The sequence below is a fragment of the Protopterus annectens genome, chromosome 2.part0 (genome assembly GCF_019279795.1).
Source record: "Protopterus annectens isolate FY-2018-M chromosome 2.part0, PAN1.0, whole genome shotgun sequence".
Lineage (NCBI taxonomy): Eukaryota > Metazoa > Chordata > Ceratodontiformes > Protopteridae > Protopterus > Protopterus annectens.
In genome coordinates, this window is record NC_056728.1 from 656,920,063 (window position 1) to 656,939,610 (window position 19,548).

Below are 19,548 nucleotides of genomic sequence, written 5' to 3' on the forward strand. Positions count from 1 at the left end.
GAAGACACATTAAATGACCTGGATAGCAGAATGGCAGAGAGTGAGAATCACACAGAATTCCTGTTAAACCAAAATACTTTACTTATGGAAAAACTAGAAGACCTAGAAAGTGGATCTAGAATAAATAATATTAGGATATATGGAATTCCAGAAAATGAAGAAGGAGACAATATGCTGCAGTCTTTAACTGACTGGATATCTAAAATTCTAAATCTACCAGAAGCTCTCTCTTTTGGTATTGAAAGAACCCATAGATCTCTTTTGACTTCTCCTTTGAAGAAAAATCCTCCGGTCCCCATATCTATTATTGTAAAATTTTTCTCCAGTCAAGACAAAGACCTGGTACTGAAGACTGTTTAGGCTAATTCTCCAATAAAAATAAATAACAATATCAGGTTTCACAATGACTATACTGCATCTATTATGACTGAAAGGAAAGCATATATTCTATTTATAAAAGACTTAAAAAAGCTAAACATTAAAGCTTAACTAATTTTTCCAGCCATAATTATGATATTTTTACCAAAAGGTCAGAAAACTTTTAATTCTCTAAAAGATGCAGTGGACTTTTCTCAGAAAAATACACTTTTGATCAGTCATAAAATATGGCTTGGACTCTTGTCAGCTTAAAGAGACAAAAAACAAGAAATGACCGGCCTTTGAATGACAAAAAGAGTAAAAAAATTAAAGAAAAGTAATGTTGTTCTCATTTTCTATTTTTATATAAATATCTTTCTCACAGGTATTCATTTTTGTCATCTATTGCAGTTCATCATTAAATACAAGGTAAAACAAACAAAATGTATTTTATCAAAATATATTTTCTATAGTATCTGAAATAGTGTATATATGTTAGTATTACCATTACTTATACATCGCTTTTTTATTTTATTTTAATTTTCTCTAACATTATTTTCAAACATACATAGTAGTATGTATGTGGTGGAGGGTTTATTGACAATATCTGAGATAGTGTATGTTTGTGTCTGTGTGTGTGTGTGTGTGTGTGTGTGTGTGTGTGTGTGTATTAATACTAATATTACTATTACTTATAAGTCCCATTATTATTGTATTTAAATCCTCTCAAACATTATTTTCTAACATAGAAAGTAGTGTGTATGTGGTGGGGTGTATAGTAACATGTTTAACTAATCCACTTAATTTATGTATACATTCTGTACATAAGTTCAAGTAATCTGTTTTTTTTTTTTTTTTTTTTTTTTTTGGTTATTCTATTTGGTGAATGTGGTTGTATGTAGTAAGCTTTATCTATATGCAGTGGGTGTAGTGTTGGATGGTTTGGCTGCATGAAAAATCATTTATATACTTTACTTCACCTTCTTTTAATAGGTTTAACTTTTGTGGTGTTTATTTATAGGGCTCTTATTCAAAGAAAGAGAGATGCTATTGATTGCTGGTACATTTATTTATATAAGTATTAAGTCATTTAAAAAAGTGGTGCTTGTTTTTATTAAAAGTAGAAAAATGGCTTTCTGTTTAACATGCAAGTGTTAAATGTGGTCCCATGCTGTTTTGTACATTAACTGCTTCTTTTCGGTCTCTTTTACCACCTAGTGTTAAACTAAATTGCTTTAGAATATTTTTTCACATACCTCAAGCTGTTTTTCAAATTATAACAATCTAGATTCCATGTTCAAGCTGCCTGTGCTGCAGGAAATGCATTTTGAACTTTATCCCTAATTTACAGGAAGTAGACTTTTAGAATGTTAAATCAGTAGCAGAAACACAAAAATAGAACATTTACAAATAATCTAGTTAATTTTAAAGCATATCCGTGTAGTTTTTTATGCTTATTATCTTTTAAAAAGTGAGATAATGAAAAAAGTAAATGAAAGAAAAAGGCAGTGGGAAGAAGAAAAAGAAGACATCTGCAGATTTAAAGACACCTGGAACAAATTTCTGCTTAGTGATGTCTTGTGGTCATCCTAATTATAGTAAAGTGAAAGCTGTATCCTTTATTTAAGTACAGTGTAAATATTATATGCTCATGCAACAGATCATCACAGTACAGTGTGCAGAGAAATATGTCATTTATAGCGATGAAAATGTTTGTTTAAACAATATTAGTAGTTTTAATGTGTCATAAAAGAAGCTGAAAAAACTAATGTGACTTTAATGATAATGAACTAGACAGTTACTGCTATGCAGAATACTTCTGGTTAAACAAAGAAGTACCTATCACAGTAAGGGAATTTCCTCTAAAGATTCTCTGGTTCTGTAAAATGCCACCTGTTATATTGTACACTCAAATATTTACACTGTCAGACTGTATTTTTGATTATTTAGTTTTAAACACCTCAGTCTATTCAACATCCGTTGCCTTAATTACTCAGAGTTACTTCGTTAATTATTAGAAAATAATATTAATGAGCAAATTTAACTTCTCAAAATGTTCTGTATTTGTTAGTGAAATATGTAATTTTATTTTATATTAGACTGACTTTGAAATTATTTCAAGCATTTTTCATCTCCCTATCGGTATCATGAATACAAATACATGATCCACACATTTCAGAATATGGCAGTGAAAAGTACTATAAGCACATTTGTAAGCACATGATACTTAAAATATAATCATAAAAGAATGGGACTTGTACAGAAGCTATATGTTAAATGTATATTCCAAGTGCTAGAGGTATTGATAGTAACATACATGCATTCATAATGCAAGCATTCACTTAAAAACACTCACTCATTTGTATATTTACTATCATGCATAGATACATAGAACATATTCACTCTCTTGACTGTTAACATACATATGAAGCACTTACTATTAAGTTGTAAACACATACACACAATTATATGTACGCACATCCATGTAAATATGATATTCACATATAAGCACATACAATATATGCAAATATGTAATTTTAAATTGTAACACCTTTTAATTATACTTCCATATTCTATTACTTTCACCTTTTCACCCATGTTACAAAATGATTTAAAAAATGTTATGATATGTGATCTTGATATGTATTGGTGTTGTAATGTCTATAGGTTAATGTATTATAGGTGTTTTTGGTTTTATTTATTTCATCTGTATAAATGTATAAATACTAGGCTAGAAATTACTATATAAATTGTCTTGATCAAATAGTAAAATTTGAAATGCAATATTTCTGGATGTTGATATATTCAGAAATACATAATATCATTCTCTATTATTAACATTTCCAACTTTATATTTCTATGGTCGTATATATTAATGCTTCTCAAATGAACACTTTATATTGTTTTTCCTTTTAACATGACTTGACTGGGCTCTAAATAGTTATAATTAATAATATTGTTTTAAATTAAGAAGCAGTAGCAACTGTTTAGCTTATTGACATTGGGATGGGTTGGTTTGTGTGTGATTTGTATGGTTATATCATCAAATCAGGGAATTTTTGTTCCATGATGGGAGGTTTGAATGTATATAAGTTTGAAATTTAGCTTTTTTTGTATCTCTCCATAACAAGAATTATTAGAACTTGGTTATTATATTTTAAGCTAAATCATCTTAAATCAGTGCATTTACATGTTTTTATGAATGTTGACATATAATTGTCTCTCATTAAACATCACTGGACTTAATAATCCATTGAAGAGCAGTAGCTTAAACAAATATTTAAAATTGCAAAAGCTCACATAATTTTCTTACAAGAAATGCATTTATCTGAAGATGTAGATGGATTTATGTTAAAAGATTATTCAATTATTGTGTGCTCTCATTTTAAATCAAAAAGGAGAGGCACTCTTATTCTTTGGAGCAATGCATTACCTATGCCTAAAATTTTAAATACCTATTCAGATAAAAATGGCATGTTGGATTTAGCAGTAGTAGAAACTGGTAAAAAAAAAACATATACGTTTGTGAATTCTTACTAGATACCTGGAATTGGAGATAAAGTTGCTAAGAAATATTTGGATATTAGAACCTTATATACAAAAGATGAATTGATTATTGCAGGAGATTTTAACTCTATTCTTTATAGTAAAGGTACAACTACTGATAAGGTTTCTAAGCTATCCTCAGTAGCTAAACACTTAGATTGTTATTAAAAAATAAATTTGTGAGATACCTGTGTTTGGTCAAAGCTGCAATGAACTAGGCCTTCTGCCCTTGCTCTCCTGTTTTCCAAAAACCTGCCATGAGACTACAAAAGATAAGTGCTTATTTTCAACTGTTTTCTGCACTTCTGATTAACTAAAGCAATATTTGCTTCATATCTGTTTAAACTGTGCAACAGTTTTTTAGGCTTAGGGAATTGAATCCTTACCTCTGTTCTGATCTTGTATACCCACCCACTCACTCAAGTGTTGTTGTGGTCTTAAAGCTTGGTGGCTTTTGAGTTGCCCACCTCTACTATAAATTTGACATTGGATACTCCTTCCAGTCCCATTGCGTCAACTCATTCTACTGAGTACACTGAGATCAGTTCTGAAGGCCCACCCATTGCATCAGCTCATTCTACTCAGTATAGTATGATCATTTGTGAAGGCCCACCCCTTTAACTTCTTAACCTTGAATTATCTTCTGTCTCCTCACTTTCCACTTAAAAAACATATTGCACCTCTTTGGACGTTATTTTGCTGCTTGCGCTTAGGTGTTCAACTGCATTTAGTTTGCTGCATTTGATACTGCTTGTCTGTAGCCTGATTAAATTGATGACAGTATTCTACTGAATTCCTGCTTCATTTGATCTATTTTTTTACTGTTGTGATTGTGAGCTAATTTATCACATTTGCACTGTTTTAAAGCAATTTACTGATTATCTGCATTCCATTACTCTTTAAGTGTATTTCATTGCTGTTTACTGCAATTCATTACTGCTTAACTGCATTTTTACTGCAATTCTTTACAGTTTAACTGTATCTTTCATACTGGGAGTTTTGCTTTTATCTGTAAGTATTTGATCTGTGCTTTTTGTGAATTGTACTGTGTTCTTCACCCTTAAATTGAGTAGCATAGTCTAGAGACAGGTTTGCTGCATCCAGAGTAAACCTGTCTGGTGGAGACCTGCAATAAATAAACTCTATAATAAAAGGAAAAAAAAATTGCTGTCCAGGACCAAGATAGAGCAGATGCCTAATTGGACGCAATCTCTACTTAGCCTGAAAAAGCAAATAAGAGCACTACTGAAACCCTCCAAAGCAAACTTTGAGTCCAAACTGGCCACATCTGCTAAAGACAGTCATAAGGCCTTCTTCACACATGTCCAAAATCTTAAAGGAAGCACTCAGATCTGCTCAGAACTAGTGGTGAAGGACACCACATACACAAATGCTGTAGATATAGCCAACCTGCTGTCAGACATGTTCAGTGAAAACTTCACCCATCTGTCCCCCCATCAGTAAATCAGGACATCCACAGCACCTACCCCCTCCACTTATCTCTAGGGAGCAAGTCACCACTGCGTTCTCAAAGGCAAATAATACAGCCTCCATGGGACCCTATAACATCCCAGGCTGCATCCTACATGAACTCAGGCAGGAACTTGCAGCACCATTAAGCACCATATTCAAGCAAAACCTGAGTACTGGCTTCATCCCAGCTGAGTGTAGGACAGCTACTGTTATGCCTCTGCACAAAGGTGGAGCACCCACTGTTCCAGGAAATTATAGACCCATCAGCCTTACTAGCCTGATTTGCAAGGCCATGGAATGGATTATCACGGACCTCATTAACAAGGACACTTGCAAACTCAGAACACTCAATTCCACTCTGTTTGGTTTCATCAATGGGAGGTCATGCCTGTTAAATTTGGTTGATTTCTTTGAGACAGTCACCAAAGCCATGGACGAGTGGAACACGGTGCACACCACCTACCATGACCTGGTCAAAGCCTTTGATACTATTCTCCACTTGGGTATAATAGATAAACTCTCACATCTAGGCATCAGTACATATGTTACCAGATGATAGCAAACTGGCTTACTGATAGAAACCACCTAGTCAAAATAGGGGAAGCAACCTGAAGCAGTAGACCCATAACATGCGGTGTACTCCTGGAATCAGTCTTGGGCCCTCTGTTGTTTCTGGTATACTTTTTTGAGGTGCAGGCCAAAATCAGTGGGCTATGGCTGACCAAGTTTGCAGATTACTGTAGTCTGGGTGCTGTCATCAGTTCACTTAGTGATGTGGACATCCTCCAAGAGGGTGTCACACAAACAAATGACTGATGCCAGAAACATGGTCTCAAACTGAATGCCAAAAAAGGCATCATCATCCCCTTTGGAGAGAGTGATGTCCCCACAAATTATCACATTAATTACAAGGTCCTAAACATACAATCACTCATGAGGGACTTGGGCACCCTGGTTGATAGCAAACTGACTTTGACCACCATATTGCCTCTACTGTATGGAAAGCTTTCTACATGACTCACATTATTAGTAGGGGTATCTCATCCAGGGATAAAAAGGTCATAACATCCCTGTATTCTTCCCATATAAGACCCATTATTGAGTACAATGCCCCTTTTAGCAATGTTGGTCTCATGTGTAGGACACAAAAAAAAGAGTCTTTGTGGGTTCTGTTCAAGCAGATTTATTTTACACAAACACATCACTATAAAGGTTTACTGACTGATTGAACCCTATTATGCCAGGATTAATAAATGATGATCAGACTGGGTTTGTACTACATAGAAAGGTTCAGGATAACACAATTATGCTTAATACTTTAATAGAGCTGGATAATAAAACCAAAACAGAACTAACTATAATAAGTCTAGCTAAATAAGGTTTTGGATTCTATTAGTTGGAATTATTTGATCAAAGCACTTAAATTATATGAATTTTCCCTAGAGTTTATAAATCTTATAGCTAATCTGTATAGTAACTCATTTTCTTTTATTAAAATTGTCTCATTTCATCTAGCTCTTTCAAAATATTAAAATATACAGAACAATGTTGTCCCTTGCCAACTCTATTATTTGCTCAAACAATTGAAACTTTTGCAAACATTATTAGATCTAGTAGCAACATTCAGGGATTCCCAAAAGATGGAAGTTATTCCTGTAAAATTCAGTTATTTACAGATGTCATTTTAGTAAAAAGTGGCAATGTTGAAGCTTTAATACAAAATTTAACTAAGTCTGTTAATTACTTTGAAAAAGCATCAGGTTTAATGTTTAACCCTGATAAAACAGAAACTTTACTTATTAATAAAAAAAGTTAATAATTATTTTAGAAACAATAATTTTATTTGTGACAATTCACAAATTAATTATGTTGGAATTATAATCAAATCTAATGTAAAAGACTCAATAGCACTAAATTATAGTAATTTAATAGACATTGTTACTAAAATAATTATTAATTGGAACTTTTTTTAGAAAGAGAAGATAGACCTACTTTAATAAGAATAATAATTCTACAAAGAATACTTTTCTCTCTATAATCACTAATTATTCTCTCTCCTAAAAATATTTAAGAAATCCATACATGAAAGATTAATAAATGTTAACAGATATGTTGTAAAATCATTATCTATATTTGGAATTAATACATTTTACTAGATCTTGAAAGACTTAAGTTTAAATGAAAAGAAAAAAGTATTATTCCTCTCTTACTTCACTTATTACATCCTTAAAGATTTTAAAAGATTCACGAATTCTAATTATATATTTAAAGATTTATTGTTTTTATTGTTCCCTATATCACATACTCTGAGTTGTTTAGGAACTCAATATAAACAAAATGCTAAGAGATGCAATTTTAATCTTTTAGCATCTATTCTTAATCAGAAATAAGTCACATAATACAGATTATCCTTTTGCAAGACATTATTTAGAAAATAATAATTGGTTGGCTATACAATTTTGTAAAAATGTATTAGTGATAAAATCAAAATCTCCATGGATTTTCAAATAAAACATATTACAAAGATACTTGAGTCTTTCTTTCAGAATCAGTAGTAGCTCAAATAAGAATAAATCTAATATATCAATAATTTATAAAATAATAAGAGAAGAATTTGTTTCCACTGATTCATTATTTTAGAATTAGTGAACTAAGATTAATGAGACAGTCTTTTCTGATTAAAATAAATGCTTACTTCTTAAATATGCAGGAAAATCTAATTTTTCTCTTTAATGGAAAATATATGCATGGAGATTTCTTCACAGAGCTTTTTTAACTCCACATAAAGTGCCTTTAATATATAACTATGGGAAAATTAATTGTTTGAGGTGTAATGACGTCTATAACACAGATTGGTTTCATATGATATTGAACTGTAAAATAGTAACTCATTTTTAGGTTGAATTTAGAAATTTTGCACAAGCTTTGTGGACAGATAATTGTATCATTTTTAACTCCTTGATCTTTTTTAAAGCTCCAGTTCCAGATTCCATTCCTAGGGTGTAGGTGCCTGTCTTCTGGTCCATTTTAGCTACAGAAGAAAAGTAGTCACAAAGAACTGGAAATGTAGAACTACTATTTCGTTCACTGAATTCAATAATTTATTAAGAAATCTGTGCAAAAAAGAATTGCCATCTGCCAAAATGAGAACTTAGAATATTACTCTATAGTTTAGATTTTGGTCAAAATTAAGTGATATTCTTGATAAATTTTAATGATTTAATTTTCTGTTTGATTTTTGTTGTGGATATCTATAAATAGTGTTTTTTTTCTATTTATCTTTAAATAATTTTGTACAATCTTTTGTTTTAAAATTAATAGAAAGTTTTTTTTTTAATTCTCCTTTTCATATCTGTATGAGACATTGTACAAGCTCAGATATTTTAACCTTTCATAATAACTTAAATTTTCATATCTATGGATGCCCTTGATATATTGTAACTGTACTCTTTCCAATTTACTCATGTGCGTTTTCTTATAAGGTTTCCACATTGTTATGCCATACTCAGTTTTGTGCCTAATATAACTAACAAACAATGATTTTGTCATTTCTGATTTCCTGGATGTTATACATCTTTTTGTACAACTTACAGTTTTACAACTATCAATATCTAATTTGCTGATTTACTTAGGAAAAACTTAAAGCTGTATCTACCCATATACATAGGTCCTTTAATGAGTTTACAGTTTCAATCACTGTGTGATATATTAAATATTCACTCCTTTCAATCTATGTCTCCCAAATCTCTTATGCTTAGATTTTGATATATGTATCATCATATTATTCCTTGTGCCCAAATGGTAAATTTAATCATGTTATTTGCAAACATGCCAGATCTGTAACACATGTAATTAATTTATCTATTTCCAAAACATCTGCATATAGACTGTAGAATATGCCAGATGAAAAAGATAGATCTGAAAGATACAACCTAAACAAGTATGGTCCTTGGACAGAGTCACTTGAGACACCCTGAGGATAACCTGGAAATTCACCTGTCCAGTTGCTGTATGATACTTGCAATGTTCTATCTGTAAACCTTGCAGTTATCCTTATCAAGCATACACCAATACCTAGTTGTTTTATTTTACTAATCAGTGATTTGTGTATGACCATACCAAATGCTGAAGTTTAGTCTATATAAATTATATCACAACATAATTTTCATTTATAGCTTCTATTATATTCTCAGTGAACATAATGTTACAGGTGGTTATAGATCTAATTTCAACATATGCATGCTGACATATGATTTCAAGTCCTAACTCTTCCAATTCTGCCAATAATATATCCAACATAATCTTCTCCATTATTTTTCTACATTATGAAAGTAAACACATGCTTCTGTAGGACTCTGAGTTTGTCCTATTCCCTTTTGCCTTAAAGACAGTTTTAACAAGTGCATGTCTCCAGTCTTGATGAATTTCACCATATTTGAATGACCTAGTGAATAACAGATATAATGATACTTTAGGTTCGTACTGAAGTGTTCTCAGATCATTATTGCTAATTCCATCTCCTCCCCTGTGCTTTGTTTTGGTTCAATTTGCATAGTTTTTTTTCAATATAATATAATTTGATTTCAGCATCTGCTGTTAAATGGATGTTGCTAGCACAATTTATCACCTCTTTGTGGATCCAAACTTATTTGCATAAGATTTTGTAAATATATCCATAATCTGTTGTGTCTGAGAATAAATTTTAGAATCTGCACACAGTTTATCAGTTGGTGCGTCTTTACTCCTACCATATATTATGCAAGTGCAACATGGTTTGCTGTTATGGTCAACAACTTTATATACATTTTCTTCACATTTGTTTCATACTATATTTAATTTGCCTTCTCAGTTTATTTCATTTTTCTAAGTCACAGTTCAACTTCTTTTCCATTTTTTTTATTTTAAACACTTTTATTGAATTATCACTTATGACATAGGCAAACTTATTCTCTTTAACATTTCATTTATTTTTTCATCTCTCATTTTAATCAAGTATCTTGTTATGAAAATATATAATTCTGACATTGTATGCCTAGATTCTGATGATAAACATTTTTTTCTGCATTCATACAATTTCTCTTTCAAATGTTGCCATATCATTCTGCATTTTCTCACTGAATGCATCACTACAGTTAGATTTTTACATAGTGACTGTTTTGCTCCCATATAATCTGTTATTAATCTTCTGTGTATTGGTTGAAGTTTCATTTTGGCAGAATTATCAAGTAACAATTTAACCTTTATAATCCCATGATCACTGCACATCAGTGGTGGTGAAACTTTACATGAAATAACAGTCATTTCTTTATGAACACATGCAATTTCTAGTATGCTCCACTCCCTGGAAAGGCTTTTGTACCATCTTAAGTGATTATTGTTCCTGAACTTAATTTCTTCCTACTCCTGACAGTGCCAAAGCTGATCATGATCCATCCACCCATGGTGCTGAAGACAGTCTGGTAAACAATGCCGAAGGTGCAATATCTTAGCTACTGAAAAACTTCAGAAAAGGGGCAAAGCCTTACACCCAACCATTCCCATTACCAACCTCAGTTCTTCCTTTCATAGGGGTCTATTCAACAGTTTTCTGCTTTGCAAAAATGGCTGCCTAAGCACTGCCTGGTGGGCTTCCTATTACGTTGTCGCAGACGCAGATTGTCGAATGCATCTTTGTCGAACTGAAAAGTGCGAAAAGGCAAAATAGTGAAGCAGCTTCTCAGCGGATTCTTTCCCTGGGAAAGAATTTGTTTGGCCGCTTTTGCTACTTTGCCTTTTCAACACTGTAGTGCTATCTCGGAGTTGGTATATTTAAGTAAGGGGAGTGTGGGGGGGGCAAATGTTTTACAGTTTTTTTTTTGTTTGTATCGGAACAGCAATTTTTTTCCCTTGGAAAAAAATTGCTGTTCTGAAGTTTCGACGTTATAAGCTTTTACTTACATGGGGTTGATTATGTGTCGATTTCTCTTCTGATCATGCAATATTATAATATAGACCCGCCTGGAGCTGGTCCAAATCCAGAGAATAAAAAACTGTCAGTTTATGTCTCCTCTTCCCTGATTCCATGATTGTGAAGTTTGAACTAGTCCATGAGAGTTGGGGGAGGGGGGGGATCCTGCTCTTATATATCATAAACCTTCCAAACAATGAATGAATGAATCTGTTAATACTGTCACCAGCAAAGGATGCCAGCAGCAAACGTGTTGCAGAGTTCCACTATTAAATCTCCTGTGTTTCATATCCCACAAATGATGAATATAAAATAGACTTGTTGCCAGCTAGTCTTTCAAACAGCATATTGCACTCTTAATGAGCAGACATAGATTGTGCTAAAGGAAGAATATGGGATTCAGTCTACTTTTCCTGGATGCAGGGGGAAGCAGTGATTGTCAAAACCAATTATATAACTCACCACAATCCTTGACCCTGCTTGAGCAGGGTGAAACCTACAAAGTTCCTGGAGAGTTACAGTATTTTGACTTCAATCACTCACCATAAGGGCTTTACACACTGCCTAACCGCAGGTAAAGTTCCAGCCTATAATGTCAGACCATACCCCTGAAACGAGTGTAAGCCAAATGCAGCTGCACTAATTGGGGCAAACATTTTCCTCTAACTTATTTTTAGAAGACTACCTGCCCACACAACGTCAGAAACATTCTTCTGTAGTTTGCTATGAAGGAAGAAAAGGTAGCATGAGGAAGATGCCACAGTATGAACAGGATCATTGGTAGTACCAACATTTTTATCAACTGTATCCTTGGCAAAAGCTCCAAATGCAAATCCCTCCATCTAGTCAGCTTTGAGCACAACTCCAGCACCAGGGGCTGCAGCTTATGGTCTACCCCCAGCTTTCACCTTTATAGTCATCCAAATACCCATATATTTCACTTTACATGAGATCTGGATGGAAGTCTCAACCAAGGAAGCCCATGAACCAAGTTGTTTTCTGATGGGGAAACAGGAATGCTTTTGCCCGGTTAATTGAAAGCCTGGTATACTCCTGCAGCTATTCAGTTCTACACAACACAATCTGCACTTGGGAGCATGGGTCTTCCAGCCATACCATGCAGTCCTCAACAAAATATGTTATGAAGAAGGAATTGCCATCACCCTCATTAATAACAAACTGAAAACAATTATAAGGTAAATATCTACCTACCACTGAGACTGCTAATATGGACAGTAGGGGTTAGACAGCACATCCTTGCCTGGCACCTTGAATCAGCTTAATTATAAAAGGAAAAAAAAAAACTTTGATGTAGAGTGTGAAAGTTGAGTTAAAATATAGTCTGTGACACCATTCAAGAAAATCCCTATGAATCCTATACTATTGCATCACTTACCAAATGAATTGCCAACATAGACTGTCTAATGCTCTTTTAAAATCAATCGATAGGGCCTCTGCCCTACTTTTTGTCATATGCGTGTGTACCAAGTCCCCTCCAATGCATACTTACTGGCCTGTGTAATACATTTTCTAACAGTTGTTTTAAAACTCTGCCATGTGGGCAGAATTATACTCATTGAGGCTATAAAAATAGCTACCCCCCCCCTTTTAGAAGATATTGCACTCAAAAATATTTTAAACCCCACCATAATAGCAATGTTCTATTTTCCTGCTTCTTTTTAATCTTAGTCACTTGCAAAAAACAGACTTGAACCTTGGTATCTCTCAAACTATGCAAGATAAACCTAGCCGTAACCACAGTTGTCATTCTTTTAACATTCCAACAGACAAACTTCTGGAGAAAATGGCTCACTGCAGAGTCTCCCCCCAGACATTTTTAGGTGTCCAAGCCCTTGCTTTCCTCCCCATTTGGGTGGCACACAATGCTCTTATATAAAGATAATTTATTACCTGGACCTCTGTGGTTACCTATCTCTCTTGTACTTTGCACACCATTAGGTGTTGACTGTCAGTCATCTCTACCTGAGTACATAAACTTTCAGAACAAAAAGATAATACCCATGGGCAAGAAAGCAGAGAAGGAAGCAAGTCAGGAAAGAAAAGAGAAGTAAAAACTGCACTCTGAACTGCACAATGCCACATACCCTGCCTGTAACCATCCAACACTCAGTAAATAACATTCCATGATGAACTGCCCAAGGCTACAATGCAGTGAAAGAATGTAGCAGACAACAGACCTAAAATGTAGCCCTTATGAATAACAACTGTGCATACACATATATCATAACCCTACCATCCATCCAGGTGAGCTTGAGACAACAGAATTAAACAAAAAAACAGCAATTGACTATATATCAGTCAGTAAGGACTGAAAAAAGCTTCTGTCCTGAGATCTGCTAACTTGTTTGCAGAGAATCATTAGTCCATGCATTTCTCTGCTTCTTATATGTGCCATCAGCTTAGATGGTGAAAAGGACTTTGAGTGATCCCTCTTTTTTGTGAAACACCCAATAGCTGCCATAGAGTGAGACACATCAGCTGAGGAGATACTAGCAGACTCCATCAGAAACTGATTCTCTTCTGAAGGTGATTGAAATTGATACCCTAACATTACCCTTAGTATTAACCAAAGGTATTGGGAAATGTAGCTTCACCAAGAAGCTCAGATCACTGCAATATCTAATGAAGAAGACTATCTCTTTCTGTCTTGCATATTAAGTGGCACTGTTATTAGGTGCTACTTTCACTGGAAATCCTTCTGCTTTACAATTGTTGTCCATCATACTTGCTTTATTAAGAATCATCTCCATGTCACTGTGTGCAAGGCATTTAAATATAAATTGTCTAGGAGGGTTACCATAATGTTACTCGGCATGATTCTGGGGGACTTCTTGGTTATTGATGGTTTGGACCTTTTCAAAATGCTGCACAGTTCCTTTTTGATAAATCTAATGGGGTCAACTTTCTCCATGTTTTCAGGGAGGCCAATGGCCCTGAAATTGTTCCTGCAGGCCTGTTTCTGTGAGTCCTCCAGCTTTAGTTTAAAAGTTATAGAATGTAGCTGTAAGTCATAAAAGCTTCTGGAGTGGTTTGCTATGAAGGTACACTGCTCTGATAGTTCTCCTTGATGTTTCTGCAGTGATCTCCCAGTCAATTGCAGCTGGGTTTCATGAGACGCTATCGCCAGTTTCATTTGTTGAATATCAGCAGCAGAAGTCTTCATAAAATGAAAGACTCCAGCATAGATCTCTTGACCTGGACCTCTTCTGCCACCTTCTCCATATCCGAGACAATTTCCTGTTTGTCCATGTGGTTCTTAGGCCAAGGTCACTTCTGTAAATGAGGAAAACCTGTAGAGAAATCATACATGGTAAGTGCTTTAACCATTAATAAGTACTGCAGGTGTAAAAAGTCCCATTGTCACCCAATTCACTTACATATTGATGAATTTGGGGGAAGTTATTAAGAAATGTAGGTAGAGAGAATGTATGTTGCTACTTGGTTAGCACTCGTTCCACATGCACATTCCTTACTGTTGAATAATTAAGCAATAACCGATGACATGGTGTGGTATATTGAAGATTTACCCACGGTTGGTGTGGTTTAATCAGGAGGGCAAAGCCCGAGTGATTAAATACTCGGGCTTTACCCTCGTGATTAAATAAAGCCAATCGTGGGTAAATTTCAATATACCACAACCATAGAATCGGTTATTGCTATTATGCAATGACATTTCTTAAGAAAAAAAAATGACTTACTTTTCTTAAATAATTTCTTTGCTTAATGGCACCATACTGTTCTTCCATGACTGGTGATATTCTGCTGCCTTGTTTTGATGCACTGTGCATGTGTATGGGACTTGCGTTCCCATGGGTACCCGGTACTTTTATGCTTTGAAAAGGAAGCAACAGAGAAAAGAAAGTCTGAATTGCTCTATTTGTTTTTTCTTTTTTTTAAAACAAAAGTTTTGGCTACATTAGGAGGAGGAGAGAGAGAGAGACAGAAAGGAGGAAATGCAAAGAAAATCAGGTGTGTGTCTTTAGTTTTAAATAATGTACCTGATTTTCTTTGTATTTCCTCTATGCTGCCTCTCTACTATGTCTGTAGTCTGGACTACAGATTTATTTATTTTTTTTATTTTTTTTTTAAAAAATAAATAAAAGTTATGGAATATGCGAACAGAAAGAAGTCCGGGTGACCGGACCTTTTTCCGTTGGTATATTCTGGGATTTACAACGGGCACATTGGTTGGGCTGGCCAATCAGCATGCTCCTTTTCAAATATTAATGGCCAGTCATTGTATAATTGTTAATGTACTATAGATATATTTATAGATGCATATATACATGTCCTAGGAGGGGTCAGGGACAGAAAATATAACTTGAGCTTGCTAGACAATCAAGAACACAACATGCAGATTTAAAGCTGAGCAGCAGAAGTTTGCATACTTCTGTTAGTATTTAGAGCAGCTATAGTCTTGATTGTTGTTTCTAATTAATTAGTTACAAAATTGAAAAAACAGCTTATGATTTGCTAATATTATTTTTCTTGTAAAACTGTATGATCTTCCATTGAAGCATATTGAACTGCCACAGGATAAATAAAACTGAGACATTTTTAATAAGTAAAACAAAAACATAGAACAAGGAATTTGTTGAGGGCAATAGTATATAGTGGCACCTATTGAATTTATATTATGATGTATTGCTGTATGGTCTCCTTTTCATTCTTGCTGTTGTCAGTTTCCATTCTACATGTTTTCTGATACTTTCTGGAGGCCACCAGTATTAATCAGCTGTCTAAGAGTGTCTTAAAAATATTTCTGACTATTATTTACTGCTTTTGGCTTTTTCCTCTGCACAGGTAGTGCACTGATATTCCTATTTTATTTAATACCATTTACTGGATTTTTGTTGATTTAAGTCAAAACCTTTTGCTATACTCCAAGCAGGTTTAGACTTTCCATGTGGGTTAGAAATTTCTCATCATATAAAATATTTTAGTTCTTCCACCATTATGTAGTCAGTAATGGAATAAAAATGCAAGAGATGCCCAGCTTCATAAAACAGTGTTGCTGCTGGGAACAAAAGAATATGCAGTGCCTATAAGGTTAAGAGCCAAAGTTAAAGAAAAAAATGAAATAAAGATTCATTTAATGTGTTAGGAAAACAATCTAGTTCTTGGAGGGAAGAAACTTCCTTTACTAATCCATGTGACATAAAAGAAAATGGCTAATGTCAGGGTTAAAAGACATTATAGGTTCATAGGTGTTAAATTTAGGATTACTAAAACTCATTTGGACTCAACAAAGTCTTTCTCATTTGGTGAGAAGAAAGAGATAAAGGATGGGTCTTATCTAATGGCTAGAAAGACTGAAACAGACAATTCATTAGACAAAACACAAAAGAAAGTGACATACAAAGAGCATTAGTTATATTTTGGATCTCTTCTTTCTATAATAACATGAACCTGCATAAAAATATGGAGTAATACATTCATTTCCAGAACTAATGAGAACATTTCCATTGCAATTTATTACAAAATAAGTGAATCTGACAATGGCTGCTTGCAGAGACCTAAGTTAATAGGATATGTCAAGGGAATCATCTTATTTTTGTTCAAGATGAGATTCCCCAAAAGAAGATAGCATTCCTACAAAGCTATTTACAAAATATTGCATACCTCATTAGTCCAACATCATTTACCATTTTTGAAAACATGCCATATTATCACTAAACGTTAAGATTACAAAGATTTTTTTAACTATTTAAATAGCTTAATATCTCTGTTTCTATCTGTCTATATATATAACGTATATCATTATAGCAGGAATGATCAAAAAGATTAAATGCCAAATAAAAAAGATTGAAAACAACCTTTTGAACATTCAAATCACTGAACATTTACAAATATCTGAATGCACAAATGATTACAAAAGGAAAACAATTTCCTTTTATGATCTCTATACATTTTTACACTTCAACCCCGACATAAAACTAAGCCATAAGTCATCTGAATATTGGTAGTATTATGAAAAGGCTTTTTCTAAGGTAAGATGTCAGATTAGGGGCAGGGTTAGGATTACGGTTAGGCAGAGGCGTAGCAGGCATTAGTAACATGGTGCAAAATCCCCTCTGCATTACCTTAGTTTGTGTCTTTCGGCTTTTCCCAGTTAGGGGTCGCCACAGCGGAACTCCAGTCCGCTAATGATTGGCAGTAGATTTTTACGTGCTGGCTTGCCGGGCCTAACTCACAACCTTCAATGAAGGAATGCCCATTCTAGCATGTCGACAGACAGAAGATGCTCTAATTGAGAATCGAATGGGCAACGTCTAACTGTGAGGCGACAGTGCTACCGCAGCACCACCACCGCAGTCATTCTCTGCATTACCTTAGTAATACGCATTAAATCTAACCCTATATGTAAGATTGTTTTCAAAAGAGGCATACTTTTATATAGTTTGTTTTTATAGTTGTGCCTCACTGGTTTCTTCTGCAGACTTCATGTACATTTATACATCATGAGTCTGTATTTTTGGATGTCTTGTTTATATTATCCTCAAAAAGGTTATAAGAGTGATATGGTATAACATATAATTCATTCAGTACTAGTTTCCAGTCCATCAAAGTTGTCAGTTTATTTCAGTGCAGCTACCTTGCAGATACTTTAGAAATGAGAAGATATGTCTATTTTGTATATTCCATTCTTAGTTTATATAACCATGTCATAGTCAGTTTACAGCAACAGTGGGTGAACTACAGTTGTGAAAAAGTCTAGAAGTTATGTTTAAAATTGTAATATCAGATAGGTTACTACCCCTGTTTATACTTTGGAAACTTTGTTTAAATATATCTTGATTAATCTTTTTGAAATATTTGTGTTTATAGGCAATACAGTAACTTTTTATTTAGGTGATCATATCTTCCCAAAATAATAGTATGGATTTCTATTTTCAGCTTTGTCAACCAGCAGGGCAGTTTTCTTGTTCTGTATAATAATCATGGAAGTGTTTTCTAACAGCCAGTGATGTTGAATTCAGTTCTATTTGCTGGAATATTTATAGGCAAGAGTTATAACTGAAAACGTTTTCAGTTAGTCACACTGTTAAATAGAATTACATAACTTCTGTGACTTCGCCACCTGTTCCATTTAGTCTATGGCAATGAAAGGATCTGTAAACTTAGGCACTGAGTTAAAATATTTAAATTAAGTTTCATTCATGATATAGTTATTTGCACTCTGAATACAGACAACGATTACAGGATTACCCAATTAAAAAAAAAATACTGCATTTACCAGCCCCCTAGCATTTTTATTATATTTTTGGGTGCAAGTTATATACATCTAAATAACAAGCTATGAATATGGAATTTTCACAGTTCTGCAGCAGTAATCTACTTTAAGTGACTGTTTTAATGCTTCCATTATAAAACAGTCAGGCTGGTGTCATGTCTCCTCCATTGTGAAGGACACAAAATCCCATACTTATGGCTGCAGCTCCTGTACAATAGCTGGAGTTCAGCATTTTTAAATATAAACTCACATGCTATTTCAGAATAGGGCAGAATTTCATTAATTATGTGTGCTTTTCTTTTAACTTGAGAATCCCTCACTCCACCATACCACTTTGTATGCCATTGTGTGCTACCCTCCTCAAATTGATAGCTTTCATGTGAACTATGGCCTTGTTGCATTTGCACTGGATTCTATTTATTATGCTTAATATAATCTTTGTTTTTGCCTTTGGTAAGGAGGTTACAGTCACTTGGTCTTTAAAGTGGCCTGTGAGATATGTCTATTTTATGAAAAATAAAATCATCAATCACCAGTACATTATTGGTTTACCTAATTTTAGTATGGTTCTAACAGGTTTTGGAGGTTCAGTAGCATACCTAGCCAGGTCCTGTTTATTCTTTTATTTTTAATCCATCACCCTATCCCCCTTGATCTCCTCCTGCACTGTACACATGACAATTGGTCTGCAATTTACATACATTCGACCAGTGTGTTTGTAGACAGGAGCTCAGCATTATCAAACTAGAGGAAGCTCTTGCAACCTCTTTGATCCTGTGCAGGAAGTGATAAAACCCATTATTTTCTCCAGAGGGAAGAAGTAGCCAGGCAGTAGACAAAAGGCCAGTTACAGGTTCAGTAATTGGAGACAGCAGGCATGTGTGGTCCCATACACACTATCTGTTTTCCTGGTTCTGCAAGGAAGTCCCTGCTAATGCACTTTAAACCATCACAGCCTCAACACATGGGC